The sequence below is a fragment of the Raphanus sativus genome, chromosome 1, assembly GCF_000801105.2.
Source record: "Raphanus sativus cultivar WK10039 chromosome 1, ASM80110v3, whole genome shotgun sequence".
NCBI classification, from domain to species: Eukaryota; Viridiplantae; Streptophyta; class Magnoliopsida; order Brassicales; family Brassicaceae; genus Raphanus; species Raphanus sativus.
Window position 1 is genome coordinate 22,046,183 of NC_079511.1, and position 6,111 is coordinate 22,052,293.

At 30.7% G+C, this 6,111-nt stretch overlaps 1 long non-coding RNA gene across 2 annotated transcripts; it reads left to right on the plus strand.

Moving 5' to 3' along the window:
- Positions 1-962: 962 nt before the first annotated feature.
- Positions 963-2,381, plus strand: LOC108847452 (uncharacterized). Of its 2 annotated transcripts, XR_001948967.2 has the most exons (3): positions 1,196-1,704; positions 1,798-2,013; positions 2,096-2,381. It is a non-coding gene; the product is annotated as an uncharacterized LOC108847452 (long non-coding RNA). The 2 variants fall into 2 exon arrangements; XR_001948966.2 differs by having other exon boundaries at positions 963-2,013.
- The last annotated feature ends 3,730 nt before the right edge of the window (positions 2,382-6,111 follow it).

Below are 6,111 nucleotides of genomic sequence, written 5' to 3' on the forward strand. Positions count from 1 at the left end.
ATCTCACCGATTGAAGTTTCAAGCCTTTCACCGCCAGAAGATACCAATGTCTCTTCTCTTCGGTCGCAACCGCCAGAAACTCCGACCAGTACCACAAACTCCAGCAGTTGAACTGGTTAAAGTCTAGGGTGGTTGCGACTGGAGAGAATGGAGAAGGGTACATTCCAGCGGTGAAAGGGATTGATACTTTCACCTGTCAGATTGTGTATTCAAGTCAGTACAAGTCTGCGTGTGACTTTATAGGTAAAAAGTTGAAGTGGTCAGAAGTGGAATTATGGCTTGGAGACTAATTTTGTTCTTAATAACTTGGATGCTAATACAGCCGTTACTACAAGAAAATTGGCATTTTCTACGGATTTCCCGAGGGAATAGATATTAGAACTCCTCGAGTAACTTAATTAATATCGGGTTTTTTTTTAACTATTAATTTATGAATGCATGAACGTTAAAGCTGTACACTTCTATTGCATGTCAAATTGTGGTTTAGATTTTTTTTTTTTAAATAGTGTGAAAGAATTGATATTTTATCTTCATGGTTAAAACTCGTTTGGATTATTATGTAGACCATAGTATCATATGATAATGCTACTCACTACTCCCCCTGTTTCCTTTTAGTTGTTGTTTAAAGTTTTTACACAAATATTAAGAAAATACAATTTTTCATACAATTTATCTTGATTACATAAAAGTAACCTTTGATAAAACTAGTTCAACCGATAAGAAAAATGTAGTTTTTTCTAATTGGTCACACATTTCAAAATGACATTAATTTTATATAGAATATTGAAAACATTACTTAATATGAAACAAAATTAAAATGTTTAAACACCAATTAAAGTCATACAAAGGGAGTATGATTTTTGGCTAGCTTAGTTCAGTATGAGTTTTATCAATGTCTTTGGTTTCTTCAACATTAACAAAGAAACAAATCTATTAATTTTCAGATTTTTATAAATTCTTACAAGTAAATTTTTTAATATTCTTAATTTTTTTCATTACCATTATGTCATTTTATTCAATCCATTCTCTAATTAAAATCAAAACTATACTAAAAGCTCTTAAACTAGAGCATTGAGGGTGTCCACGTCTGCACTAAAAATCCACCAATAGAGTCATCTGTTTTTGCCATGTCACACTGGCTTGGGTTGAATTTTTTTAAAATCCATAAAATGATCAAATTGGTCCAGAAGCCCATCTAGTGAAGCCCTAAGCGGAGAGCACCGCGACTCTGAGCTTCGTCAATCTCCTTCATTTTTTTTCTTGCGCACAAAGACGATCTACTTTTTTCTCGTTTCCACTTCCTCAACGGCGATCAATCGACTCTGTGAAATGAATCCTCCGTTAATCTTATTTATGACTTTCTTTCGCATTCCTCCCTCTAAGTTTCTTTATAACACCATTCTTTTCCCCAGATTTATCACTCAAAAATATCCTCTCAAGCGATAAATTCCAACAAAAATTCCTCTGTTTCTGATGATCTTCTCTCGAAGAAACCAAACAGAAAGGACGGTGTCTCCTCCGCTGAGCCGATCAAACTTACCGACCAAACCGGTGACTCTTCCACTAAAGCTGTCTCCGGTGATCCTATGTCGAAGAAACGAAACGGCAAGGCCGACTGTGTGCTCCGACGTGCCGATCAAACATAGCTTTCTCAATGATCCGCATCGTGTCTGAACATCGGCCGTACGTTGTCTTCTCAGACGGGTAATGTCTAAAACTTGAACTTTTATTGTAAGTATTCATTGGCTTCACCAACCTGGAAATTTTATACCTTTATTTTTTTGTTTGTATCGCAAGAATATATACAAATGGTGTGGCAATAGATAGTTTCTTCACCAGTCAGATGTGGCTAAAGAAAATGCACAACAGATTGTGGTTATGGAGCAGAGCATCTAATGAAATCTCTATGGAGCATGAGAATGGTTTAGACAGTGCAGGATCCTCTCTAAGATCGGTGTGGATAACACGAAGGTTCTAAAAGCAACAGATGAGTGCATCCGACACCAACCAATGGTAATGAATGTCTATTATCAGGGTTAGAAATTTGTTGTTTTTTTCTATTCGAGGTAATGAGTTATGTAGTTAGTGACTTCAGGTGTATGGAGAAGCTGTTGGTTCGATGATGAGACGTGATTTAGAAGTTCTGTTTCAGAGAGCAAGACAATATTGTTCTGTTTCAGAGAGCAAGACAATATGAGAAAGACTTAGGGGACTCTTATGTCTCAGTGAAGCATTTGGTTCTTGGTTTTTAATATTCGTACTGCAAATTTTGCAACGCAATGAAGTTTGATAGCAGAAGAGTTACGTTTTTTGTAACAATCTTCAAGTTATTAGTTTCTTCATATTCGACTAGGTAAAAACATGTCCTCCACTTCTGAACACCTTCCGCAACAGCAGAAATTTAGAGCTGGTGTACAAAGTCCAAATGCAATTTTCCCAGAAATAACAAAGTTCCAACACCATGTGGCATGGACATGTGTCTCATTGTGTATTGCCTGAGTAGGCAAGGGGATTACATGGTCGTGTAGCCAGTTCTGAGTGAGAGATGAGAGCAAAAACCGAGATATCATAAGCAAGTTCAGAGGCATCAGCTCCACAAAAACTTACACCATAGAAGAATGCTTCAAAAGTAATACTAAGGTGGAGGAAGTGAAGAAATGTATATGGGACAAACAACTGGAAAAGTGTTCTTTAAACTTTCATGTCAGGCTGCAAATGGGAATCAGACATCTCCTGAGACTTCTTGGGATACTAAAAAACTTGGTGTATTTGGTTACAGTCAGAAATGTATCGAGCAGGATCAGTTGTCTACTATATAAAGCACAACGGATACTGTTTCGTCCCTTTTTAATATCCAGATGATAATACTGAGTAAATGTCTTCCTTATCGGATGTGACACCCAAAGATTGTTCAAGCCATGTTCCATGAGAGTTGTTCGGGTGGTCAGTGTGCACCGAAGATACATAGGACTGCTTATATGAAACCAATGCATTTGAGACTCAAGGAACAATATGTTCGAGAACTTAAAGCAGTTCAAAGTCTATCCTTTGGTTTTCAAATTGTTCAAAAACGAACCTCAGTGTTCTTTTGTGTTGGGTTACAAAGTTAAAAAGGAATTCTAGAACTCTTAACCCATCAAAACTATGATCTCGCCAGACAAAATTCTTCACTACCAAAAAAAATGTATAAATAACATCTAAATTTTATATAATGAATATCATAACTAATCTTACCAACTTATTATTTTTTGGTTGACTAATTTCAAAAGATTCATTTTAACACAAGCTCACACTATTATATATTTTCAGTAAATGAGTAATTATTAAATATGTTGTAAATTTAATGTTTAACAAACTATAAATGCATCATTTTGTACAAATGTTTATAAATTTATAACTTGGAGTTTTATTATATGATAACGTATGCAATTACAATAACATGACTGAATTGGGATAATCATGTGTCAAAGAACATACAGCTGAATTCCTTTTATATTTTTATATCACTAAAGTTATAAGAATATAATATTAGTTCAGTCAATTCTTTCAACTATTAAATATTCTATAGTCGAATGTAATGATATTAATACTAGAAATTATATTATAAATAATGTACCTAATATTTAAATGTATAACTAAAATAAAAATAATTATAAAGAAAATTGATAAAGATAAGAAAATGGTTAAATTTTATATTTTTTAGTTGATACATTGAATGAAAGTTGTTAAATGATTCAATACTAAAATAAAATCTTATTTCAAAAACACAATAAATGTTATAACTATCTTTACCAAAAAAAAAACTCATAGAAAGGCAGTCTTTCAACATATAAATTTATGATAATAGTTTATCAAGTTAAGAAATAACAGTAATAACCAAGTTATCACCATTTTTTGTATTAATATATTATTTAATTTTGGTTGAATTATGTAAAGTATTTAAAATTTCATAGAATTTTTGAAAATTACAAATTTTATGATAAAGAAAAATTCAATATATTTAAAAGCATTTTTCGCGCGTAGCGCGGACAACGACTCTAGTTTTTTTAATAAATGCTAAACCAATCAATTGCTTAAGTATTTTCCACTGACCATGGTTGACACAATGGTGATGTTGATGGCTAAGGCAATATTATTTATATACACAGATCCCTTCATTTTAACACAAGCTCACACTATTATATATTTTCAGTAAATGATTGATTATTAAATATGTTGTAAATTTAATGTTTAACAAACTATAAATGCATCATTTTGTACAAATGTTTATAAATTTATAACTTGGAGTTTTCTTATATGATAATGTATGCAATTACAATAACATGACTGAATTGGGATAATCCTGTGTCAAAGAACATACAGCTGAATTCCTTTTATATTTTTATATCACTAAAGTTATAAGAATATAATATTAGTTCAGTCAGTTCTTTCAACTATTAAATATTCTATAGTCGAATGTAATGATATTAATACTATAAATTATATTATAAATAATGTACCTAATATTTAAATGTATAACTAAAATAAAATTAATTATAAAGAAAATTGATAAAGATAAGAAAATGGTTAAATTTTATATTTTTAGTTGATACATTGAATGAAAGTTGTTAAATGATTCAATACTAAAATAAAATCTTATTTCAAAAACACAATAAACGTTATAACTATCTTTACCAAAAAAACTCATAGAAAGGCAGTCTTCAACATATAAATTTATGATAATAGTTTATCAAGTTAAGAAATAATAGTAATAACCAAGTTATAACCATTTTTTGTATTAATATTATATTTAATTTTTGTTGAATTATGTAAAAGTATTTAAAATTTCATAGAATTTTTGAAAATTACAAAATTTATGATAAAGAAAAATTGAATATATTTAAAAGCATTTCCAGCGCGTAGCGCGGACAACGAATCTAGTTTTTTTAATAAATGCTAAACCAATCAATTGCTTAAGTATTTTCCACTGAGCATGGTTGACACAATGGTGCTGTTGATGGCTAAGGCAATGTTATTTATATACACAGATCCCTTCAAGTATGGACTCGTCCGACCAAAACAAGGTCTTTTCACCACCAAATTATTTACCGAAGAAGTCATCGATGTGGGAACTGTTCAAAAGATTCTCAATTGCAAGATTAAGATACCTTCTATTGTCCATCAATTTTTTTTAACACTTTGTCCTTCAAATTTCATATTCATATTTATTAATTTGATTTCTTATGTAATGACTAGTATCAAATTAACTAATGACGCATTTGTCTTTTAATTATTAATTTATGAGTGCATGAAAGTTTAAACTGCACATTTCTATTGCATGCCAAATTGGGATTTAGATTTAAGTTTTTTTTTTCTTTCAGTGTGAAATAGATACTAATATGCCTCTCAACAATAATTGATATTTTATCTTCATGGTTAAAAATAGTTTGGATTATTGAGTTTTGGGATCTATAGACCATAGTATCATATGATAATGATGATCACTATGATTTTAAGCTTGCTTAGTATAAAATGAGTTTTATCAATGTCTTTGGTGTTATCAACTTTAACAAAGAAAATATTTTTTAATAAATGCTTAACCAGTAAAGTTTTATTATTCTAATTTTTCGTTACTATATTTCGTTTTATTTAGTCCATTACCTAAATTTGTAGATGTGCATGTATTGGCCAAAGAAGAAGTATACTTGGGGATGTCATTTCTTAAATATTTTCTGGTGACTATGGTTCACACATTGGTGATTTTGATGGCTAAGGCGATTTTATTTATTTATGGATACCCCTCCAAATAGATCTGTACAAAAAATCTGAATCGAATCCGATGTGAAAATGTAGTATCGGCCCAAATAGAAACTGGTTAATATCTAAATGGGCTCTAAATTTGGTATCTAGAGAATCCTAACCGAACCCGGCTCGAACCAAAATATTTTGGGTATCTGAATATATCTGAATCGAATTTATATACTTAAATATCTTAAATAATTTTAGATTTAATTTCAAAAAATATCCAAAATATATAAGATGTTGTCCAAAATACTTGAAAAAATATAAAAAAGTTAAAATTTAATATCTTAAACAGCTAATCAATACTCAAAACACCAAAAATGCTTGAAA